This window comes from Phoxinus phoxinus (genome assembly GCF_949152265.1).
Source record: "Phoxinus phoxinus genome assembly, chromosome: 13".
Taxonomy (NCBI): Eukaryota; Metazoa; Chordata; class Actinopteri; order Cypriniformes; family Leuciscidae; genus Phoxinus; species Phoxinus phoxinus.
Genome location: NC_136888.1, coordinates 11,147,382 through 11,174,379, shown reverse-complemented (window position 1 = coordinate 11,174,379; position 26,998 = coordinate 11,147,382). Strand labels below are relative to the sequence as shown.

The 26,998-nt window shown below is 43.4% G+C and overlaps 1 protein-coding gene across 1 annotated transcript in view; it reads right to left on the bottom strand.

Moving 5' to 3' along the window:
- Window positions 1-26,998, bottom strand: part of LOC307009799 (tonsoku-like protein) — a 117,951-nt gene that overhangs the window by 11,681 nt on the left and 79,272 nt on the right. Inside the window, exons 14-15 of the mRNA XM_079633889.1 lie at window positions 10,929-11,002; window positions 10,639-10,772 (exon numbers count right to left, since the gene is read on the bottom strand). The gene's annotated coding sequence lies outside the window, so the exon portion shown is untranslated. The remainder of the gene's footprint in view (window positions 1-10,638; window positions 10,773-10,928; window positions 11,003-26,998) is intronic.

The following is a 26,998-nucleotide window of genomic DNA, read 5'->3' as shown; positions in this document are numbered from 1 at the left end:
CGCCTTCCTTCAAATGGAGTCTCCCCCTCTGTCCCAGCAGGCCCCGCACAATCCGAGTCTGAGCTCGGCGTCCCGCACCCTCAGGCCAAGCCTTCTGTTCTAGCCACGTTCGGACCAACGCTACATCTGCATCCTCGCCCTGCCACAGCCTCCATCGTTGTGGGTCCCACCCCCAACAAGGGGGGGGTTCCTCCGGCGTTTGCCCCGGTGCCTCTACCACTCCCACCATCAGTCCCTCGTCGGACCCCGCTTCTGGTGCCGGTACCTGGCCTGCCGATCCTTCACCGGGTAGCCTGGAGAGTACATCGGCATTAGTGTGTTCTCTTCCTGGCCGGTACTGGAGCTGGTAGTCAAAATTGGCCATTTGTGCTGCCCAGCGCTGTTCCACCGCCCCCAGTTTAGCAGTCTGCAAATGTACCAACGGGTTATTGTCCGTGACGACCCGTACCTTGGCTCCCCACAAATAGTCCTTGAATTTTTCACACAACGCCCACTTCACAGCCAGCAACTCAAGCTTAAAAGAACTGTAGTTGGCGTCGTTCTTCTCCGTTGGATGTAGACTTCGGCTTGCATAGGCAATTACCTTTTCCTCTCCCTGCTGCTTCTGTGCCAAAACGGCCCCCAAGCCCAGGTGGCTAGCGTCGGTGTACAGGATGAAGGGTTGTGTGAAGTCGGCGTAGGCCAGGATCGGGGCCTGTAGTAGTTCCTGCTTGAGCCTCTGGAAGGCGGCTTCACAGGCCGGATCCCATTGGATTGAAGGGGACCCTCGGCCCCGGACTCGTCCCGTACCTCCCAGCAACTGGTTGATCGGTTTGGCGATTTTAGAGAAGTCTTTAATAAATCGCCTATAGTACCCCACGAAGCCCAGGAACGAACGAACCTGACGCACCGTCTTGGGCGCAGCCCATTCCTGCACTGCCACCACCTTCTCTGGATCAACTGAAATCCCCGCCGCACTCACCACATGCCCCAAGAATTTAACCTCTTTGCAGAAGAGCTGGCACTTGTCTGGCTGGAGCTTCAACCCATAGCGCTCCAGGGAGCGGAAGACTTGCTCTAGGTGCTCGAGATGGGACTTGAAATCTGGAGAGTAGACGATGACGTCGTCTAGATAGACGAGGGTGGTGTCCATCAGTTGGTTGCCTAAACAACGCTGCATCAGCCGTTGGAACGTGGCTGGAGCGTTGCAGAGGCCGAACGGCATCCGGTCCCATTCATATAGGCCGAAGGGGGTAGTGAATGCTGTCTTCTCCCGGTCATGCTCATCCATCTGCACCTGCCAGTAGCCGCTGGCCAAGTCAAGAGTGGAATACCAGGTGGCTTGTGTGAGGCTCGTGAGGGAGTCTTCAACTCGAGGCAACGGGAAAGCATCCCTTTTGGTTACTTGGTTCAGCCTTCGGTAATCCACACAAAACCTCCAGGAACCCGTTTTCTTTCGAACCAGTACTATCGGGGCGGCCCAAGGGCTACTGCTCTCTCGAATAATTCCCTTGTCAAGCATCCCTCGCAAAAGGGTGCGGACCTCCGAGTACAGGGTCGGGGGCACGGGTCGATAGCGCTCTCGGCTGGGTGCAGCGTCCCCAGTTGGGATTTGATGTCGTACTACATCCGTGCGGCCGTAGTCCTCATCGTGAGTGGAAAACAAGTGCTGCCATTCCCTCAGGAACTCTTGGAGTTGTCCCAATTGCTCTTCCCCCAGTCCTTCACCCCGTAATGACTCCCCCGTCAGGTGGGCAGGCAATCCTCTTCCTGCCTCTCCTACCCCCGGGCTCGCTCGTGCCAGGGCCACCTCGACCACTGTTGGGCTCACTTGATTGAAGTTAACTTCACCCTGTTCACGAATCTGTTGGGGCCTCACTGAGGTCACTCGGGCCAAACGCTGATGACGGTACAAGGGAACAGGGAAGGGGTTCGTGTTCCTGACTCGCACTAATACCCGGCCTCCCTGAGCAGTCGCCAATCCCCGTGCGACTTCCACCTTGGGACCATCCTCATGGGGTTCCACCATGACCCAATCTTCCGGACTATAAAGTCGAGGAGGCAACCTGACCCAGACCACCGCCTCGCTCTGAGCTGGGATGGACAAGGCGTAACGGCAGACTACTCTTCCCGTGCTTTCCCGGTCCCCCTGTTGTTCAGCCAGACATACCCGGCGGCAATCGGCCCTGATGCGATCCCACTCCTGTCCGGCCGAGGTTGCAGCTGCTCGAGCCGGTCTACCCCGGAATAGCTCTTCCCAACAGTCCGAAATGACATTCATCCCAAGCAGGGCACGATGAGACCCCAGGCATGTATCTCGTACGACCACCACTCCTTTCTGAGGCACTACGACTCCATGAATCTTGAGATCGGTCACCAGATATCCCACATACGGGATGTCGAGACCATTCGCCCCACGTAGCGTCAACCAGGGGGCTTCCGCAGGCGGTCGACCTTCGGCGCCAAACAACTTATGGGCCAAGCTTTCGGAAAATAGGGTCACTTGGGAGCCTGTATCCAAAAGGCACTGCACTTCCTGTTCATTGACCTGAACCACCACCACCGGGCAACAGCCCACCAGGCGGCTCCTAGAAGATGTAAGCAGGGAGGGGTCTGACAAGGGGGTCCCGACCACTTGACCCACAGTGGCCGGAAACTCTAAAAACCCCCTTGCGATGCACGTCGAGCAGGACACTGACGGAAGTAATGTCCCGGCTCTCCACAGCCGTTGCAGATGGGACGCCCATGCTCATCCCACTGGAATCGAGAGCCCGAAGGTCGGGATGGGCGGCGGTCGGGGGGACGATTCCCATCGGAGTAAGCCCGCTCCCGGGGTAAAGAGGACAACTGGAGGCGTTCTCGACGAAGCTCCTCCATAAAAGATTTCGACAGGTCAGACATTTGTTCCCGCACATCTCTCTTCAGCTCTTCCCGGAGGGCCTCCTTCCAATCGGGTGCCGTAGTAGCCGAAGGGGTGCCAACAACATTCGTGGCTAAACAGCTGGGAGGATCCACACTCTCCGTGAGATCATGCTCAAGGGCCAGTGCTTCTCGTCGAAGCTCTTCAAAGGTCAGATTCGGAGTTCGTCGAAATTGCACCCGCAGACTCTGACGCACAGGGCCTTCCCGTAGCCCCAATAAGAATTGATCTCGTAGTAGAACCTCTCCTTCCTCCAGGCCATGATCCTGTCTCCCCGAAAGTCTAGAAAACTGCTCTCGTAGTTGCAAGGTAAATGCTCGAACAGATTGGCGAGGGCCTTGCCGAGAATTGAAGAACTGCGTCCTCAGAACAGCTACCGGGGTGGTGTCTCCATATTGTCCCGTGAGAAAGTCAAAAATGGCCTGGACAGTCGCTCGAGTTGCTTCCGGTGCTGCCTGAACTTCTCTTCCCGCTTCCCCTTCCAAGGAGTTTAAAACAAACTGAACCTTCTGCAGGGCACTCAGACCTTGGAGCCCTGCCAAGTACTCCACCTGGATCTTCCACATCGACAAGCTCATTTCAGATCCCGGGCCTCCATACTTCGGAGCCCACGGGGAACCCATGAAAATCGGCATGACAGGTTGCCGAGCCCCAGGCTCTTCCTCCTCCGCCATCTCAACCTCTGATCGCTCAACTCAAGTTGAACCCTGCCGACTACGCCAAAATATGTCACAGGTCGAGGTGGGCCAAGCCAGACTGCACCCACCCCTAGACCAGGATCACCCTGAGGAGCGTGTCAAAGGAGGAGGCAGGAGGCAGGAATAAAAAGAATGACAGGCTTTATTAAATATAAAAACAATTTGAAAATCCTAATCTAAAATTCCTCTTCCTTCCTCTTCCCAGGAATCCAAGGCAAGTGGGGGGTCAGGCTCACTCCCTTCTGGCGCTGGTGCCAACTCGCAGTGGTAGGTACTGAACAGGTGGGTGTCGCAGGTGAGTAATTGAGTCAGGCTTACTTCATTCTGGCTCTGGTGCCAACTCGCTGAACAGGTGAGTATCACAGGTGAGTATCGCAGGGGAGTAGGTGGATCAGGGCTCACAGGAGTTGTAAAGGGTGGGCACTTCGCACCATACAGGTGGGTTTCAGGGCTACAGCAGACTCAAGTCGCAAGCGGAGCGGGGCTTTGGCTGGCACAGACAGAATCAACACTTCAAATAGAGGTGAATAGCTCTCACATGGGTGGCAGGAGACAGAGTCAATAGCTGAACAGGGCTTTCACTGGGACAGACAGCATTCAAACTTCAAGCAGAGGTAAACAGTTCTCACGTGTGTTGCAGGGGACAAAGTCACAAGCTGAGCGGGCGTTCACTGGAACAGACGGAGTCAACGCTTCAAATAGAGGTGAACAGCTCTCACGTTGGTGGTAGGAGACAGAGTCATAAGCTGAGCAGGGCTTTCACTGGGGCAGACAGCACACAAACTTCAAGCAGAGGTAAACAGTTCTCACGTGGGTTGCAGGGGACAAAGTCACAAGCTGAGCGACGTTCGCTAGAACAGACGGAATCAACACTTCAAATAGAGGTGAACAGCTCTCACATTGGTGGTAGGAGACAGAGTCATAAGCTGAGCAGGGCTTTCACTGGGGCAGACAGCACACAGACTTCAAGCAGAGGTAAACAGTTCTCACGTGTGTTGCAGGGGACAAAGTCACAAGCTGAGCGGGCGTTCACTGGAACAGACGGAGTCGACACTTCAAATAGTGGTCAACCGCTCTCACAAGGGTGGCAGGAGACAGAGTCATAAGCTGAGCCGGGCTCTCACTGGGACAGGCAGCATAAACTTCAAACAGAGGTAAGCAGTTCTCACGTGTGTGGCAGGGGACAAAGTCACAAGCTGAGCGACATTCGCTGGAACAGACGGAATCAACACTTCAAATAGAGGTGAACAGCTCTCACATGGGTGGCAGGAGACAAAGTCATAAGCTGAGCAGGGTTCTCACTGGGACAGACAGCATAAACTTCAAGCAGAGGAAAACAGTTCTCACGGGTAGTGTGCGCACGGGGGCTTTTCCTTCTGACATCCAACAGGTGACTGCAATCGATCTTGCTAGACTCTTATGATGGACGGTAGACCAGCATAACACATGGGGAGTGCACGGCGATAAAAGGTAAATCTTCCACACACACACGACAGTCCAATTCCAAACATGCAACGTGATGGGAAACGTCAATTTCAGCACTACAAATCCACTCTTCAAGTGCAAAGTAAGGCCAACACTCACCCAGAGGTCTCGATCTGAAGAGCCGATGATAGTCAGAGTTGGGACAGATGCGGTGAATAATTTCCTCACCACTACAAGCGGCTTCACTTCGCTGGTTTCAATGGCCGAGGGGGAGGCTAGAGATCGACAAGGAATCAGTCTATTTCACCCAGTGCGATGTATACAACGTGATCCAAGCACTTCAAACCAGTATCCAATTTAGTGTAGAAAACATGCGTTTATGAGATTCAATTTGTCAATCACTCATCTCACTCTTTCCTAGTCCAGACGACGAATTCCACTCTTCAAAACTGCCCTCGGATCCCACAAGCAACACTCCGCTTCTTTCACGATGGTCCTTCAGCTGCAACACTCCACAAACATTCCCCAACAGGAGAGAACCACACCAGATCGCCGGGGGAAGACAAAGAACAACCACACAACGCGGAGGGAGAACACACAGCCTTCTCTTTCTCTTGTGTTTTATCCTCTCCAAACACTGGTGCCACCTCAATCAGGTAATCAAAGTGAAGTCCCCGCACCTGTTGTCAATCTGCCGTTTAGTTGTCATGACGACAGACACACACACAAGCCCGGGGACAGTGTTACACTAAAAGTGTCCCGGCGGGAACACTTCTCTGATGGGATTAGTTCCGGGGATTATTTGTCACCCCGTGACAAAAGTCTTTGCTGAGCCTTTTTACAGACAGCAACAGTGTTGCTCTCAAAAGATAGTTTGCTGTCAATGATGGTTCATAAATATTTGTATTCATCTACTGTCTCAACATTCATGTTCTGAATACCAGTTTGTGAAACATTGTGCTGTAATCTACGAAAATCAATAATCATGTCCTTTTTCTTGGAAACGTTGATAGACCGATACAAATTTTCACACCACGCAATAAAATCATCAACTACAGGGCCATGCCCATCCTCATCATTATTCAAAAGGCTCACTATAACAGTGTCATCTGCAAATTTCACGCAGTGCCTATTCTCATACTTGCTCCTACAGTCATTTGTATATAAAATAAAAAGCAATGGTGAAAGAACACAGCCCTGAGGAGAGCCTGTGGAGGTTAGGGCTTTTGAGGATAAAACACCATTTACCCGAACACACTGCGACCTGTTCAACAGAAAATCCAATATCCAGCCAATTAAATTAGAGTTCAGGTTAAAAAGAGACTGAAGTTTCTCAGCCAACAAAAAGGGCTGAATGGTATTAAATGCTGAAGAGAAGTCGATAAAAAGGAGCCTCGCATGAGTTTTTGAGGATTCCAGATGTTGATAAAGGGAATTTAACAATGCAAGTATTGCATCCTCAACACCTCTGCCAGCCCTGTAAGCAAACTGGAGAGGGTCTAACTGCTCCTTGTCACGATCACACACAAGACAAGAAGATCCCATTGCAGTATTTATTAATGGGGTAATCCGTACTCACAGTCAGTCCAGGCAAAGGTCAAAATCCATCAAAAGACAATCCAAAGAACACAAGATAACAGGAACGGAAGTGTGTGGACAATATACAAGGACTCCGTGACAAACACTGAAACAGACAGGGTATATATACACAAGTGCAAACAAGGTGACGAGAAACAGCTGAAGGAAATGAACAATCAGTGACAGACAGGATTATGGGAAATGTAGTGAAAATGCCTAGACACCGTGAAAACTGAGACCTCTAGTGTTAAACCCAGGGAACCACCAGACACTGTGACACTCCTCTACCAGCTTCAATAGCTCCTGCTTAACCAACTTCTCAAAAGTCTTCATCACCAATGAGGTGAAAGCTACAGGTCGAAAGTCATTTAAGACCTTGGGGTTCTTACACTTAGCTACAGGAATAATTGTAGAGTGTTTCCAGATCTTTGGGACTGTTTGCGTCTGAAGTGATTGAGTGGAAATCACTTTAAAAGGGACAATATGTAGGAATTACTCCCATCTAGTGGTGAATTTGTATTTTGCATTCAAACTAATTTTGCTCTCCAGCGCCTCGCTTTTTCAAATGCGCGTTGCATCTAGGTAGGCGATATGTACCAAAAAGCTTTGACAGGATGTCTTCTAATAGCACTTCGTCGAGTTTTCTTTCAGGCGAACAGGTGTGTGTTATTTCAAACAAACTGCAACATGACAACAAACAAACGAATGTTACAGTATGAATTACTGACTGTGAAAAACATGAAATATTGTAATTAGTAGTTATGCCTTCTTTATTCGTTATATTTTCTGAATTATGTGTTCATTGTTAGATATCATCATCAGATGATTCTGATCATCTGAGAGGGAGAGGACAGAGAGGCAGTGGATCAGTGGGATCTAGGCGAGGAGGTGGACGACGACAAAGATGCCCGGCAGCTACGAGAGACAATCTTGATAGAATTTAAAGTTTACAAAGGCAGAGAAGAGAAGCGACCGAGGTTTGTACAATTTATGTCTAGCAATAGCAATGACATTTTTTTTTCTGTAATCTACGGTCACGTTTCCTTTTACGTTCTATTTTTTACTTTTTTGGCGACGATGTTTTCTTCTCCTGTGGCGCGGCATATGTATGGTCCATAATTACAATGCAATCCAGACTTTTAAACTTGCCGGTGCAGTTTCAAGCGCGTCTCACTGCTCTGCACCTGCGTTTCTGCTGGTTTCAGTCACGTCACGTGACTGGCTGGCTCTGAACGAAAACGCGTTGTGGAAACGCGTTGGCTTAGTACTTTTTGTCCCATTCTGCTATTATAGTTTTGCAAGATGGCGGAACTACATGGAAGCCTCCATGGACCTACCCGTCCCATGTATATAAAGATAATTAATTCTTCATTTATAAGGATAAGTCAGATAATTGGCCAAGGTATTTGTACACCATTGAGGACATATTTATGAATAAAAATATTGATTTTAGATAATAAAATACCTAAAAATATACATATTGTCCCTTTAAAGATCTCACTTAACTGGCCAGCACAAGACTTGAGGACTTGACCACTGATGTTGTCCGGGCCAGGACTTTTCCTGACATTAGTTTGTTTAAGTAATGATTTGACCTTAGATACATCAATGTAAAAATCTGAAGTACAATCACTGACCAAATCATCACACATATGACTTGTTTTTTCACTAAAATCACTGTTAGAAAATCTCATATAAAAACTATTTAATTAATTTGCTAGATGCTCATCAGAATCAAAACCATTTAATGATACAGTGCTAGTACCTTTGTGTAGACCTGTCATAAGCTTCATTCCATTCCACACAGATCTGAGATCAGACTCACTGAATTTAGACTCAATTTTCCTTTTATACTGAAGTTTAGCCTTTACTATTTCAGCTCGTACAACCTTTCTAATTTCAGCATATGCAATTTTATCACCACTATTGAAAACAGTCCTCTTTTCCCTTAACAGATGTTTCAGTTCTTTGGATATCCAGGGCTTATTATTAGGATAGGAAACAACTGTCTTAGTTGGGATCACACTGTCCACACAGAAAGAGATGTAACTGCATACTGCATCAGTCTGTTCATCAATGTTGTTGGATGAGTCTTGAAAAACAGACCAGTCGGTACAGTCAAAACAGCCCTGTAGGGCCTATGTAAGGGTTTATGTAACTGTTTCTATGGAATGTGTGTGCTAGGATGGGAATGTGTGTGCCATCGATTGCTCCAATGACTCCAGGAAAGCCAGTTTTGTCCTGAAAGCCATTTGCCAGGTTTGCAAACTCATCCTCTATGGACCATTGAATGGTTACTCAGTGTACAAAGGACCTTGCAAATCTCAGAAAAAATATAATGAAGGGTTCCTTTTGACATATCACACCGGTCTGCAACACCCCTGAAGCTCTCTTGGTTTGCCAACAACCAAATAGAGCCCAGCAATTTTTTCGTGATGTCCAAGGTTCTGTTTACAAGGAAAGGACCAACTTTCTCACAGAGAGCCTGTAGAAAAGTAGATGCAGCCTTTATATTAGAAGTTTCTACATCCCTATGATGCTGTAGATAAGCTGAGACAAATCTTGCTATGGCTGTTGTATACACACTGATGCACATATTGCTTTATACAGTGGAATTTGTAAGTAAATGTTATTAACATCAAAATAAATTCACTAAGAGCAAGTATATTGTTTGCACATGTTTACTTACATTAGGCCTACAGGCAAAATAACTGAAATAATAAAATCACAGGTATAGATCTGGAACTTTAAGTCTGTTAAAGCTGTTGCTATTTTCCCGGCGGGATAAATGCCTCTTGCGCCCGGTGCAAATCTAAAAGGGGTTGGTCTGAAGTAGCTTCATTATTCATAGGTGTGGTTTGGGCGTACCGTGAAATAAACCAATCAGAGCGCCATCTCACATTCCCTTTAAGAGCAGACGCGCTTGTCTTGTTACATGGCGGATTGCTATTATAACGGCGGATTTGCCAGCACGCACCAGGAGCGGTTCACAGCCGAGGAGTTCTCGTTCTCGTCAGGGCCGTAAAACACAGAGAAGTGACAATGTATGGGGATGGGAGAAACCCACCCAAATAAGCTTCGGTTAAACAGGCGTATAATAATTTGGGTAAATGTGTAAGCTAGATGTATGCCTATTTTTTCACATCTTCCCTCGTGTGTTAATATTTTTCCTTGTAATAATGAATGATTATTACAAGGAAATAATCCGAAATTTCACCAAAGTTGGCACACATATGTAAGAGTTCATTCTGTCATTAAATCATATATCATTAAAATGTATGTATTCATATTCAACAGTTCCTGAGCATATATCCATATGTCATGATGCTTTAACATGGAAAAAAACGTAATGGCTATAACTACGCAACCCTAAGTATGATTGACTTGAAAATTGCCATGCTGTGTCTCTGTCCAAGGGACCAAGACTGCCTTTGAGGACATTCGCGTATCTCAAATATAGCTATAGCAGGGCCATTTAGAAAATAGGCATGGTCAAGTCTAACCAAAAGCATAAAAAGCAGCATGCAAACTTTTATGTAGATCTGCCCATAGGTGGGGCTATAACTGTTAAAAAGCTGTGTTTCTATGGCAAATCACATGAAATGGCTGAAAATGGCTCTCTTTCTGCCTGATTTGCATAGAACTTCATGAAATTTGGTGTGCACCTGCGTCACATGATAAGCATGGAAACTTTTAAGGACATCGGGCTGGTGCTTCAACTGTTACAAAGGAGAAAAAAGTAAACTGCCTGTATTGGCTATAAATGCTCTTTTCCATCTATGATCTAAGTGATTACATGCTTCTAAATAAAACATAATACCTTTTTACACATATGCTTAAGGCCTTAAAGTGCTTGAACCCCATTAATTGCTGCTTGCAGCTATATTTTTATAATTAAAGTTTTAGGTTAAATGTTCGCCGGTTCCCGGCTCCTCCTTCCTTTGTGAACGAACTTTGCTACATTATGCCTCCGAACAGACAAAATAATATAAATCAAACCTGAATATCCCTAAAAAGCACCTGGGGAAAAGAAAATACCTTGAAGGTTGAGATAGGTCAAAGGTCGCTGGGCCTCCATTAGGGCGTTAAGGAGACTTTGAAGACCGACTGAGGTCACTGAAGGGTTGGCAGACAGGTCTAAAGACACCAGGGAAGGACAAACAGGAAGACACCTAAAAACAACCAATGATCATTATTAAGAATATATTATAAATATGTAATATTTACAATAATAATAAATATTATTGTAAAGGGGCTGAAAACTGAAATAAGGATATAAATGATGCATTGACATTACGGTAGAGTAATAGAAGAGTTGAAATATTCACCTAGCGAGCAAGAGGACGCTGTGGTCCGTAAGGCCATTTGCAGCCAGATTTAAGTGTGTGAGTGGACAGTCACCCTGGAAGCCAAACACAAACATTTAGTCAATATTATTTATATAGCTATACAATGTTACAGGAAGATAGTGAAGTGAAATACCCGTATAAAACAGACTTTATTTTATAATATTTTTTCTGCCGGACGTTACTATGCATGCGTGAAGCAAAATGCACAATGCATGGGTGCAGGTTTGAAAACAATAGGTTACTACCGTAACCCCGGTTCTCTGAAACATCGAGTGGAGAGATCCACCTATGGGAAGGGCATCTGTACCTGACCTCTGCAGAAGCATCCAATTGCACCAAGTCTGGCTAGACAGACAGAAGTGCGCAGCCAATGCCAGGTAAGGCCCCGCCCCCTTACCTAGGGGCATATAACGCCTGCAAGCGCTGCTATTCTCCAGTAAGTATATTCGCTTCTCGTGCGGCAAGCGGGGCAAAGCTGGTGGATCTCTCCACTCGATGTTTCAGAGAACCGGGGTTACGATAGTAACCTATTGTTCTCTTTCATCATCTCGTGTTCGAGATCCACCTATGGGAGAGACATGGACAGCTCTCCGATTGCCCAATACACTCACAGTGAGGTTCTGAAAGCCAGAGAAGGACGGTCGCCCCAGGGGGGCGGTGCCTGACACGTCCCATAATCATGAACCTGCAATCCTGACGCACACACATAACTGCTGTGCACATGCAGGACATGAAACATATATGCGGTAATAACCCCAGCAACACCAATGTGCATATATACACCCAGGAAGGAATGGAAATATGTGCTTGGTGACAGGAATGTGCATGGCCTGCCGGCCCATTCACTCCTTATTCGTTACTTCCAACGGGGTTACAGGGAAGGGCTAAGAAGACCCCACCCCTAAAACCGAACGTGCTACCGAAATTCTGGTGACATCCAGCCGGTAGTAACGCACAAAGGTATGAGGAGAAGCCCAACTGGCAGCGGAGCAGATGTCCTGCAGTGACACTCCCCTAAACAAAGCCCAAGAGGCGGCTAAGCCCCTCGTGGAATGAGCTCTGATGCCCTCTGGGGGCTGCACTCCCTTTGATTCATAAGCCACAGCTATAGCATTCACAAGCCAATGTGAGAGGCGTTGCTTAGATATGGGACTCCCTTTGTGAGGGGGCGCCCATGAGATAAAGAGCTGGTCGCTCTTCCGGCACGCACTGGTCCTGGTCATATATCTCTGTAAAGCACGGACAGGACACAGAGCATTTAGCCTCTGATCCTCCGGGGAGGAAAACGGTGGAGGGTGAAAAGCGGACAGCTCCACTTCGGCATGAAGGCCGGATTAGGCTTAAGGGAAACCTTATCTCCACTAAGAGAGAATTTAGTGCACGAGGGATGAACCGAGAGTGCATGTAGCTCACTGACACGTTTAGCTGATGCCAAGGCCAAGAGCAAAGCTGTCTTGAAGGACAGCAGCTTAAGGGAAATACTTCCCAGAGGCTCAAAACGATGTTGAGACAGAGCCTCCAGCACCATGGAGAGGTCCCACTCAGGAACAGTTCTCCTGACGACTGGCAAAGAGCGATGGGCACCCTTCATAAATCTGCGGATTAGAGGATGCTGCCCGACTGTTGAGCCCTCAAAGCCCACATGACAGGCCGAAATCGCAGCCAGGTAGACCTTAATGGTGGAAAAAGACCTCCATTTTTCCATGAGGTCTTGAAGGAAACACAAAATATCAGGAACTGAGCACTGATAAGATGTGAGACCACGCCCATCGCACAACCCTTCGAACACTTGTCACTTACAGCCATATAAGGACCGTGTAGAAACGGCCCTGGCATTCTGTATAGTAGCAATCACACGCGGCGAAAGCCCCAGTGCGTTTAGGTTCGTCCTCTCACGGGCCAGGCCCAGAGAGCCACCCTGTCCGGGTGTGGGTGGTAAATCTCCCCGTTCGCTTGGGACAATAGGTCCGTGCGTGGGGGGTGGCGCCACGGCTCTGCATATAACAGAGGGATTATCTCCGCCAGCCACGGTGCCTTGGGCCACCTGGGTGCTATCAGAATGAGAGACAGGCTCTGCTCTCTCACCCTGGCCAGTTTGGGAATTATCAAGCACAGGGGAGGAAAAGCATACAGCAGCACTCTGGGCCATGGGTGGGCCAGTGCATCTACCCCGAGGGGTGCGTCCACGTCCTTTAGCGAGAAGAACATAGGACAATGGTAGTTTTCGCACGAGGCGAATAGATCTACGGTTGCCTGTCCGAATCTCATCCATAACATATCCACTATCTGGGGGTGAAGGCGCCAATCTCCGTAGATTGGATTTCCCCTTGATAGAAGATCCGCGCCTCTGTTCAGAATGCCCGGAACATGAGTCGCGCGTAACGACAGGAAAACCCGTCTGCTCCACACCAAAAGCTTGTAGGCTAGAGCGTGAAGTTTCGACGAGTGCACGCCGCCCTGACGGTTGATATAAGCCACAGCCGTGGTATTGTCTGTTGTTATAGAGGATGATTTTGCAATTAAAACTGCCTTGATTAATGCTTGATTTGCTTTGTAGTGATGTAACCTAAATAGTAATAATGCTTTTGCTAAGATAGATATATGTAACCCTATTAGTTATGATGAAGATATGTACTGTGTGATTTTATTATTATTAAGAGAATTACTTACTTGCATGAAATTGTATGTGTTAACTGATTTAGAGTACAAAGTACTTATGTATTAGAAATAGTTTTATGATAAATGAAAATGTACTAGATGAAGTATATATTCCAGACGATTAAAAGGAGAAAGCAGAGGAAGAGAAATCGGAGGCAACGTAGGAGGACCCTGCGTAAGCAGCTGAGAGCCATGACCAAGAACTTGGCAGAACTCCAATTGATGACATCAGGAGAGAGTTTGGAATCTGCTTTCCGGAAGCTGCATATAAAAGGCGGAGAGAGAGACTGAAGTTTTGGATTCTGAATAACACAGTTTCCCTCGACGTCTGTATAACCAGCTGTTTGTTGAAACCTATTATTATTGTAACCTAACTTTAACTTTGATATAACGCTTGTTAACTTTAATAAAATTTACATTATATTATTGGCAAGTTATTGTCTGAATAATTATTTAAGGACCTTAAGTGAGAACTGACCACAGGGAAGTCTGCGGAACTATTTGTAAGTATTTTGAATGCTTATATTATTGTCCAGACTCGACTTTCCTTACCTACCTGAGAATAAAGGATAAATAGGTAAAAGGTGTAAAGGATATTTGAGACACCATAAAACATGGCGCCCAACGTGCTTTAATTGTCTAATTACTGGCCAGAATTAGACAATTGAGCGCTTGACAAATAGAGTAAGCGTGAATGCTTAAGGTTAAATAGTTGATGTAATATAGAAATTATTACATATAAGTTGATTACGCAAAACTAAAGCCCTGAAAGGGGGGAAAAATTATTTAAAGAAAATCCCTGAACGGGTCAAAATACTATATTTTGCGAGGAAAAGTATTTGCAAATACACTCTAGTGAGAGAGAAACAATTCCGAGAGAGTGGAAAAATAAATGAAATAAATGCTATAGGCATACCCAGAGAGGGTAACATTAGATACAAATAAAAATTCCGAGAGAGTGGAAAATTTATAACACTAAAACCTAGAGAGGGTTGAATGTGCACATAAGAAAAACTAACTTAAAGAGTGAGGACAACTAACAGGCGTATATAAAAAGTGAAGAAATCACTAAAATAGCTCTAAGATAATAGAGGCTAAGCTATGGCAACTAAACCTAAAGTGAAATCCAGCAATATTTTTATTCAAGCATATACATGGGGAGATTATCGTGTATTAGGATGGCAAAAAATTGCTTTACAGGCAGAGACATCAATCCAGGAGACGGAACCAGGAGAAATACTCCTTTGGCTTCCCTCTAAGGAGGGATTGCAGTCCGGAAACTTCACAGAAAGTGAAGTTGGTCAAGCAATATTGCAATGGATGCAAGAAATAGCGAAAAATCAACACTGTATAATACAGTTACAGTGCAAAACTCCAGAGGCAGAAAATATAATCAAAACTATTAGCAAAAAAGATGAAGGTAAAATAGAGATTTATGACATGTGTGGTAAAGCGTTAAAAAGAGAAAAAGGACACGTACCAGACATGGAAAGAGTTAAAAGATACCAGATGGGTATCAACGACTTTGAACAAGCGGAAGAAATCCGCTTGACAATACCAGTAATTGAAGACGAGGATCGAGCTAGTGTGATTACGATGGCCCATCAACATACACCTACACCAGAATCATATGAGCTGCAAATAGGCGGAATAAGACTGCTGGTTAGAGACAGTTTAATCGAAAGAACAGAAGGTGGCGTCGTAATACTGAATGGAAACAGACAAATGATAACTGGCTCAGGAACAGCTGGGGCTATTTTCAATAAACTAGGAAAACAGGCGTTGCAGGAGATAGAGAAAATGAGAGCTCAGCTTGGACCTCAGCACGCAGCGACAGTAAGAATAACCTCTGGCCTTCCACAGTGGAATTTTGTGGCGCATACAGTAATGACTGATTGCAGAGAAGAATTTTGCGATGCAGATCGCTCATGTGTAGAGGCCAGAACTATCACTGCAGCAGTAATAAAAGAAACACTAAGTAGACAGGAAAATCAAATACACATGACTTTAATGGGAACAGGGCAATACAAACACCCAGTAAATTCGATAATAGAAGGCATATTATCGGGAATTACAGATATGTCCCAGGAAGGTAATTTAACCATAAATCTATTAATGTCTAACATAAACTGCGAGGAATTTGAAAAAATTCTTGACAGAAGGGAGGAAAGGGTCCAGCCGGGATCCTCTCAGCCGTCTGCTCCTCAGTTTAATGTTCCTGCAGGAGACAGAGAAATGAAACAGAGTGAGACAGAGTTTGAGGACGAATCTGAGCTGTCAGAGTTTGGGTATGACGCGGACAGTTCAGATTCTTCAATATTTTCTGTGAACAGTGATAGCAGTGAAAAACAGTATGTTTACAAAGACTCTAGACTGCGGAATAAAAGAGGAGGTCAGATGGAATTAAAAAGAGTGACGGATCAAATAGAAAATGATTGGCCGGAAGTTCAGGTTAATGGAATTTCATTCAAAAATCCTACCAGTGACGAACGAGGTAGAACATTAAAAAGACATTGGAATAAGAGAATTGTTAATGATAGAAATTTGACGTACGGCCAAATGAGATCGGCAAGTCGATCACCCTCTGCTCAGAGAGTCGCTCGGACTGAGGGATGGTCAAAAACAGGAAAAACTGCGTTGTATCAAGAAGGATACGAGTATAATAGACAAATAGTTAAAGAGCTGGAAAAAGTAGTTTGTTCATTAAAAGTTGAAATTAAAAGTCTGAAAACAGAAATAGAAACATTAAAATGTACGGACACAATAGGACTAAAGGACAGAATTAAGAATGACCGGGATAGTCAGGCTAAAAGTCTAAGAAAAACAGTCAGGATTAGACCGGCGACTCCTGGAATTCCAACTTCTTATAGACAATTAGAGGTTGCGACCCCACAAGAAACTGAAGAAAACCTGGATAGCGTACATGCAAAACTGCTGGAATTACAATTAACAGAAGCAGTTAGGAAGCAGGTAGGAAATAAAAAACAGCATGAAGACCAGAGTGCGTATGCAGAGCGGATAATGAAAGCTGCTGAACATGCACAGCTGGGTTGTGTTGCTGCTACAAGGCTAGTTCAAACCTGTACGGGCCACCCAATCTCATCTGAGGCATTGGGAAAGATGAGAAATTTGACAGGCATAGAAGATAAAATTAAAGACTGGACCAAAACACTCGTTAATGCCCAAAAAGAGCAGATTCCCTTATTAGGAATGTGGCTATCTATTGAACGGGATATCCCTGAGGCCGATAAAGTCCCGTTGCTGAGGCAAGTGGGTAGGAGAATCCCCGGTGGTCGTAATTTAATTACATTACTTAATAATGCGACCAGACAAAAAATTGAAGAAAAATTAGCTGAATATGATCTCGCGACCAGGCATATGAAATCAAAAAGTAACATTACACCGCAAAATAAACAACAGCACGGACCACAGTTTAAAGAAAAATTTAATAAGAATAAATTCCAGAAGCCAGGAGGTTTTAAAACATATGGATCAAGTCATCAGAGCGAAAATAGAAAACCTAACAAGTTTGCTGGGAACAGACAGACAACGGTGAAAACAGGCATGAAGTATGCACAGGGAGGAAAGAAACTCCCACAGAAGTCAGGCTTCATTCCAGCAGCAAAATGGGAAGATATGACTCCTGCTGAACGAACTAAAATAATTGAAGACCGTAAAACCAGAAATCCAAACATAAGAAAGCTTGGAAGGACCAAAGTAATTAATAAGGCAGAAAACCAAAATCAGAAAAACAAACAGGACACATGCAAAGCCAAGGAGCGAGTCAACTCCGATATAGAATGAAGTTTAACTGGCCAGTTGAAACACAGACTCTGTGACCCCAGGGTTAAAGAAGAAAATGAAAACCTATATGTGAAAATTCAGGGTACAACATATGTTGTGGACACAGGGGCTGACATTTCAGTTTCAACTGAGCCATTACATACAAATGGTACGATAAATGTACAGACGTATGATGGACAAATTAAAACAGAAAAAACAGGTGAACTATATGGAATTACTATGATTGAAGGGTCTGAAAATTTATTGGCAGCAAAAGACTTGAAAAAGATCTTCAGATTAAAGCCAGTTAATTATGAGCAGGAATTACAAAGAATTGAGAATGACATTAAAGGCTCACAATGGGCTAAAGAACAGCTAATGACAGAACTGTGTAAAACTCCGTATGGACGGAGCAAAAATGACTGTGGCAAAGTAAGTGATAAATATGCACATATTATTGAGGGTGGAATTCATAAACCTCAACGGCAATACCCAATTAATAAAAAAGGACTGGCAGAATTAAACATAACTTTACAAGAACTGGAGGAGCAGGGAGTTATAAAGCGAGTTAAAGGTGCTATAACTAACTCACCGATTCAGTTAACTGCTAAGCCAGACGGAACGTTTAGATTTCTTACCAATTTCCGGGCATTGAATCGATTAACACGACCGGATAAACGTTATTTGATTAACGCGCGAGATACAGTGGAGAAAATACGTGACGGACGATTCTATACGAAAATTGATTTAGCCAATGGATTCTATGCGATTCCACTGGCTGAAGAAAGCCAGGAAAAAACCGCCTTTACCGCAAACCATAACCACTATGTTTACAGACGTTTACCGATGGGTTATTCCAATAGTCCTGTTATCTTTCAAAGTACGATAGCCGACATTTTGTCAGGCTTAGACGTTGAACTTTATATTGATGATATTTTAATCGTTTCTAATGAAGAACGAGAACACGTACAAGTGGTAACAAACGTGTTAAAACGACTTGCGGAGGCAGGTTTAAAAATAAATATAAAAAAGACGCAATTAATGACTGACATGGTCGAATTCTTAGGATTTTGGATTTCCGCAGGAAATAGAGGAGTTACTCAGTCCATGAAAGACCGAGTAAACCTGATTGAAACCCCCAAAACAGTTCGACAGGTCCAGCAAACAATGGGGCTATTGGGTTATGTTAGAGACTTAATCCCTCGTTTTAGCCAGATGTCTAAACCTATATTTGCGACAATAAAAGGTGGACGGTTGAAATGGACTGAAAAAGCTGAAGAAGCGTTGACAGAATTAAAAGCAGCCATATTAAACTCAGGACAGCTGGAAGGAAGGAATGATGAGAAAAACTTAGAAGTTGATTTGGAAATAGACGAAATAGGATACCAATTAATAGTACGAAATGAAAAAAGAAACATACCTGTTCGAATTTTGAGTGGAAACTGGGAAAATCCGGAATTGAAGTTCACTTGTGAAGAAAAACAGCTGGCAGCACTGAGTAAACGCTATTCCGAGCTGAAAGGCTTAGGGCGGGGTCAGAAAATTTTTGTTAACACTAACACAGCAGTATTGGCTCATCTTTCTAAAAATAAAGTTAAGGACGCTCGTGCGCTTAACAGCCGATGGCAAAGATGGGAAAATATGTTACTAGATCCAGATTTAATAATTAGACAAAAGGAACTTAAAAAATGCCAGAAAATGAAATTGGACCTTTATAAACATACAGTTGCATTTACAGACGGTTCAAAAACGATTGCAGATGAGGACGCTCACTGGGCTTTCATTTTGAAACAAAGCAACAAGGTCATAAAAACAGGGAAAGGACTGATAAAAGGTACAGCCCAGTACGCGGAACTCATGGCAGCGTTCCAGGCATTAACAGCGCTTCAGAAAATGGGAATTTTACAAGCCATACTAGTCACGGATAGCTCATATGTGGCAACAGGAATTAATGACAATTTGCATATCTGGAAAGAAAATGGATATAGCAAATCGAAAGGTAGGCCAATCGAACACGCAACATTGTGGCAAGACATTCAGAAAATAATAGGTGAATTTGATCTCACAGTTATACATCAAAAAGGCCATTCTAAGGAAGACTGTGCTTTAGCCATAGGAAATAATGAAGTTGACAAACTAGCGCGCATGAGGCGCATAGTGATAATTAAAGACACAGAAGCAAATGTAATACAGAAAATACATGACCAGCTTAAACACCCAAGTGTTAATTTAGTTGGCAAGGTTCTGACAGATAATAAAATACATATTTCTAACTGGAGACAGAAATATAGAAATATAAGGTTAAATTGTGAACATTGCATGCGCAAAGGCTATAATAGGACAATAAGAAGTGATTTTGGATCCATTACGCCAGACAGTGTCAACCAGGAATGGTCTTTGGACATCGCAGGGCCCTTAATCCCGAGGTCAAAGGCTGGTAATAAATACATTTTAGTTGCAGTAGACGGTTTCACGGGACGAATTTGGGGAAAGTCGTTAAAAGAAACTAAAGCAACTGCGATTATTACAGCTGTCAATGACTTACTGATTGAGTGGGGCCGTCCACAAAGAATTCGGGTTGACAATGGCACATATTTTGTAGGAAAACAGTTTGAAGATTTTGTAACTGACAAGCATATCAGTTTAATAAAATCAGTAAGGTACTGCCCGCAATCAAACGGAATAGCTGAGAGATCTGTTGGGATAATAAAGAGCTGGATCCGTGCTAATTGCAACCACGATAGATGGGATGACAATATGGAAGAACTAATGTTTTATGTTAATCTTACAGAGATCAAACGACCGACTACGTCAAAAGACCAGCCTGCAGATTCCTGCCAAGTGGGGGATTTCGTCTGGATAAGGTTAGATAATAAAAATAAAAATAAACCTTTTAAAGATTTAATTACAAAAAAGGATAAAATTGTTAAAATACTTGATAAACATACTGTGGAATTAGCTGAGAATGGAATTTGGAGCAAAAGGTCTCTGGTCCTTGTTCAAAACCAAACGAATAACAACTGAGATTAATCAGGCAGATTACCAAAAGCATAAGGATGCACTGCTAAAATTAGTTGAAATTAATAACCAGAGGGGTGTGCTCAGAATTGAAACTACATTATTGACAAAATGTGATGCTAATTATGTAGCAACGAATGTAGAGCATGAAAAAGCCAGGCAGACAGGCCGATTACATGAATCTGTTAACATAAAATGTGATAAAGCATATTCCGGAGGAATGTGTGTTATTTGTGGAAATTTTGGAGAGTATATTTTTTGGGAAGGGCCAGCGATGAGCAAGCCCAAATCCAGGAAGGAATTAATACATTGTACACCTCAAACTTTGCCAAAAATACCGAAAGATCAATATTACAAAAACCCTGGAGGAATTAAAGCAGCTTTGTGTGTTCTCTGCCAAGAATGTAGAATTAGTTTCCCTAAAATAGAAGTAATAATGACACAGCGGTTTGGAGTTAGGCAAAACGTGTGTGAGTGTTCGTGGACAGGGCATAAGTGGATTAAATGCCAGACATGTCTTGATGATATTGCAAACAATAGGTTGCTGGTATATAGCAAACACAGAATTTGGTCTTGGAATAAGACATTTTGCGATTTATCTAGCAAAGGAAAAATAGAAGGTTCAGGAATGACCATTGATAATACGAATTATCAACAACAGCTGGGAAATTCAGGCGTCGATTATTTATGGTCATATCGTCTGAAAAGAAATACGGATGACATTCTCAGCAAGTGGCTGTTGGTGGATCCCAAACAGTTGGGGCCGGAGCTAGGCAGTTTGAAAACTTGCTTTGACGATAAGGGCAGAACATTCCAGCCAGATAAAGGAACTGGAATTATCTGGTCTGTGGGTACCATTGCTAGAGCGCTGATAGAAAGTGACGTAGCGCAGCAAATAAGGGCACCAAGAATAGATTTTCCAAGACGCGGTGAATGCGATGAAACGAATGGCTATATGCGTTGTCAATTTGGACAATTGGACGAAGAAAGGTGTCCGAATAAAATAATCTTGAAAAGAAGCAAAGTTCTGTGTGTCCCGATTGAATTCTGGAGGCAGGACATGCAGCAGGCCGCTGTCTTATTTCCTGGCAAGAGGCCAATAATGGAGGGAGAAACAGCAGACTTGCCTGCTCACAGATTGACACTAATGTTTAAAGTTGTATTAAATATGACTACCAGTTCTGAACCACAAATTATTGCCTGTGCCGTTGATCTCGATCTGGCACAAGATTAAATATTTAATTGATTAACAAGGGGTTCGTAAGGAGGGTGGTTTAAATTATTTGTTTTTGCCATTATTATGCTTTGTTTTTATTTATTTTTCCCGCAGGAATAATGCAGTTGCTACGTGATGGAGATGACAGAGAGAAATGGGCGAGAACCATTCGACGCTGGCGCGAACCCTGTTTACCGAAACCTTGCCTGACGATATTATTGGTGACAGGAGTGGTCATTTTAACAGGGATTTGGCCTATAATAGATTTTACTACAAAATTGATTCTCGTTGATGAGATTACGGTTAAAGAAGTTTCAAACTGTACTATAGTGACTAAATTCTTTACAGGCTCATGTGAGAGTAAAACATTGGAGGAATGTAGCCGTTGTGAGGAAATAGTTAAAAATTTTACAGTGGGCAAAAATACTGTGGTAAAATGTAGAATGAGGTCCAGCCCGTTTAACATTACACAAACAAGAAAAATTTGGATTTGGCACCGCCTGCAGGATATAGTTTATATTGGACCTGGAGAACAACAAGGTTGTTACAGGGATGCACAGGATGACATTATTATGCCAAATAAAGAAACTCAGATTATATCACCACCGCTGGACTCAGACACAGGAACACAACGTATAAAAAATGGAATGTATGATCCCAAACGTGCATTCCAGAGGAATTGTGTAAAATACTTTACTGGCAACAAGTATACAATGTATGAAACGCCGAAACAATTATGGGATCCATTTTCGTGGGTTAATTGGTTTAATACTTCAACTAGATTAGGCGAAACTACTGAAGGAATTAGTAGATATTCTAAAGGTTTAAGAACGCTGTACCAGGCTAGCATAATAACGGATAAATTCTGGGAAGACTGCCCGGACAACGATTTAAATATGTGTGATGGAACTCAGTATAATTGGAAGTTACACACACTTTGGAGATTGAGAGCGTTAAATGCTTATAAGACAATGATTAAGGACCAAGATTGTGTTGAACGGTCAAAAGAATATCTTACTACTATCTGTCCTTGCGACTATAAATCTAAAAAGTGGCAGTGTGGGGACAATTATATGGCCCGAGCTGGACTGTCTTGGACACATGAAAACAAAAATAAACATTGGTTAGCTTTTTGGAGAAATGCAAGAGGTCAAACATGGCAAGGCTTACGTGTAGCAATAATGATGAAACATAGTGATTTGTGGAAAAATGTACTTACTGAAAACGGTACTGAAACTGATCAAATGATAATACAATTCCGATTGTGGGATTTATTTGGGGATACAGGGACGAATATTTTAGAAAGTATTGAAGTGACAAGTTTAAAAGCTCAAAAGATCACGGTTAACAACAAAGACTCTCATGAAGGAATGGGTATTAAATACAAAAACACCTGGCTTGGTGCTTATTATCCACTGCCCATAGTAAGGATGCGATCACACGCAAATGATACTAAAATAATTTGGGCGATTCCGAAGGAAATTCCAGAATACCACAATATTAAGACTATACCTAAACCTAATTATAAAATGACAGTCAATATTAGTGGCATTCTGGATGATAAAGAGATTCTGACCATTGACAGAAGCTTATGGACCGTTTATTACTTTGCGGGGAGGAAAACGTTTCTTTACCCAGGATGGGGGTACTTAAATATGTCATTAGACAGTAATCTTAGAAGATTGGATATTAATCAAGGAATTAATAGGATGTTGGCTCATGACGTCACGTCTTATAAACCGATATATATGAATAATAAAGACAATTATGCTGGAGAGGACCGAGGACGGTGCATGCCGCCATACCCATTATACTGGGTCGTAGCCAGATTACAATATGATAATTTACATGCAGGCTACCGCCAGTGGACAACAAAAGATTTTAGTCATTTTACGGGAAAGATTGTACAAGGATGGAAAATAGTCGGACAAAAAGCCAAAGAAACAATTGAAACTGTTGTAAATATGGGACAAAATATTATTGGGAACACTTTTGGGGCCATACGATGGATAATCGATAATTGGTATGTAATTTTAATTATAGGAGCTGTTATAGGGATTTTGATTTTGTTAGAATTAACAGGAATGGGAGGTCTTCTTCGAGGGATATTAAAAGGTCTTTGTTCTGCAACTGTTAACGGTATCAAGCACCTGTGTTGGACTGATAAAGACGACAAACAGGCTCTCATTGAGAAAGAGGTGCCACGAACAACCTTGACCGAAAGTAGTACTTCTCGGAAAAGGGGGGTCAGTCACTCAGGGTTATAATTGTGAATTACATGTAATACAGCTCATTTCACTTATTGCCACGAAGCGTGCACGAACGAGCGACAATGGCCTCTAGCAAACCTGTTTCTGGGCCTACGGGCAATGACAATTTGTGGGAGATTCTGGTAATACATTATTTTTCATACTTACAGCAAATATATGATATAAGATGATTACGAATAATGAAAATTAAATAACATAGAAAATAAAAAGGAGGGTTTATACTTAGGTATTTTAAAGTTTATTTTATACTGTTTTAATTTTATACATGTGGATTATTAATTATAAAAATGTATACATAAGTTATGATGGAAACTGAATAAGATATGTGACTGTTAGTAATTTACGAATGAATAAAGAAGAAACATAATTTGGTTAAATTTTTTTTTTCAATATGCTTCTATAGGAACTAAGGAGAGCTCCAGGTGGAGAATTATTGACAAGAAAATTTAATTATTGGATTGTGATTGGACAAGACAATTGTATGAGATGTTGTCAATTACTGACTGACTGTAAAGTGAACTTTGTAATGGGAGATCTATGCCAGGAATGTTTTTTCAAGAATGCATTCATTATGTGGGTAAATGATTTTGATGAGATAGAATATATTGTTGAATCTTATGAATTGATGACTGGATTGCATTTAGATGTTCTGGGAAAAATTAAGAAGGATTTAAAACCTTTTAATCAAAAAGAATGGTTTAACGACTTAGATGCCCACAAATTTTGGAAGATAGAAAGTCAGATTTTTGTGCATTGTTTGAAAAATAAATTCACGGCTGAAATTATAAAAGTAGTCAAGTTTGACGAACTGCTTTTTGTCTTAGGCGGAGAAATTTGTGGACTTCCTGGAGAAGGAGGGTCAAACTCCGACTCAGCCAATGCAGTCAAAACAGACTCAGACCAACGCACCCTTACGCCCTGGGGAGACGGATACCAAACGAGCGGCTCGCCCACTCCAGGTCTGTCTGGAGTGCCAGATTCCCTGTCTTGGCTTTTGCAATGAATGTCAAAGGTCGGGAAGGAGCCGTACGTTTGTGTGTCAGGACCCGTGGGGGCGGCTTGTAGGAGCATGTGCACATGAGGTTACAAATGGACGACTTTTGAGAAAAAGATTTGGTCGTTACCTAACAATTGTTAAGCAGCACACAAAGATCTGGCCACCTGCCAACGCCTCTAAGGGACAGGTGATAAATAAAGTGCAAATGAAACGTAGATATGATCGAATTTGGATTAAAAACTATATGGATGTGCATCATACCAATTTGTTGATGAAAGATGGCACTGTGTATATGTCTCTGGAAAAATATAACAAGTTTAAAGGGCAAGTTGAACCATACCTTAGTCTGAAAATGTTGGGATGAAACTAAGTCAGCTTGAAATTGCAAAGCAGTGGGTGTTGTTATAGAGGATGATTTTGCAATTAAAACTGCCTTGATTAATGCTTGATTTGCTTTGTAGTGATGTAACCTAAATAGTAATAATGCTTTTGCTAAGATAGATATATGTAACCCTATTAGTTATGATGAAGATATGTACTGTGTGATTTTATTATTATTAAGAGAATTACTTACTTGCATGAAATTGTATGTGTTAACTGATTTAGAGTACAAAGTACTTATGTATTAGAAATAGTTTTATGATAAATGAAAATGTACTAGATGAAGTATATATTCCAGACGATTAAAAGGAGAAAGCAGAGGAAGAGAAATCGGAGGCAACGTAGGAGGACCCTGCGTAAGCAGCTGAGAGCCATGACCAAGAACTTGGCAGAACTCCAATTGATGACATCAGGAGAGAGTTTGGAATCTGCTTTCCGGAAGCTGCATATAAAAGGCGGAGAGAGAGACTGAAGTTTTGGATTCTGAATAACACAGTTTCCCTCGACGTCTGTATAACCAGCTGTTTGTTGAAACCTATTATTATTGTAACCTAACTTTAACTTTGATATAACGCTTGTTAACTTTAATAAAATTTACATTATATTATTGGCAAGTTATTGTCTGAATAATTATTTAAGGACCTTAAGTGAGAACTGACCACAGGGAAGTCTGCGGAACTATTTGTAAGTATTTTGAATGCTTATATTATTGTCCAGACTCGACTTTCCTTACCTACCTGAGAATAAAGGATAAATAGGTAAAAGGTGTAAAGGATATTTGAGACACCATAAAACATGTCGCAGCGTACGAGAACATGATGTCCCTGCAGGCGAGGCAGAAAATTATTCAGAGCTTTCCAAATGGTCAAAAGCTCTAAATAATTTATGTGCGCTGAACGTAGTCTGCTCGGCCACAGACCGTTCACCATTCTGCCCTCCTGGGTGGCACCCCAGCCTGTTAAGGACGCATCTGTCGTCACAACTTTCCGCATCATAACCGTCCCCAGAGGGGTTCCCTGTGCGTAAAAGTCTGCGCTCTTCCAGTGTCGCACGGCTGCCGAGCTGGCGGGCGTCACTATTATAGAGCAGCAAAGATCGCGAATTGGGCTGAAATGTAGTGACAAAACCCATTTCATGAACGCTCTCATTCTCAGGAGTCCCAGTGGCACAACTTGGATGGATGAAGCCATAAGACCCTGCAGCCTGAGACATGTGCGATATTGCACTCTCGCCCCCTCTCTGAACTGCGACAGACAGTTCATTAGAGAGAGAACGCGCTCTTGAGAGAGACGCGCTCGCATGGAAACTGAGTTCAACTCCAAGCCCAGGAAAATGACATTCTGACTGGGTGTAAAATTGCTCTTGCTCACATTCACTCTGAACCCGAGAGATGTGATGTGCGCTAGCACACGGCAGGTGTCCTGCAACACTTTCTCTTTCGATTCGGCTATTATGAGCCAATCGTCTATGTATGTCAGAATCCTCAGACCAGACATTCTCATGGGTGCTAAACCCGCCTCCGCACACAGACAGAAACTGCGAGGGCTTAGACTGAGCCCAAACGGCAGAACTGTGAATTCGTAACATATGCCTTGGTAGGCGAAACGAAGAAACTTCCTGTGTGGCGGATAAATGCTTATATGGAAGAAAGCATCTTTCAGGTCTACCGATGTGAACCAGTCGTTCTGTTTTATGGCGCGGGCGAGCGAGCCATGAGTTAGCATTC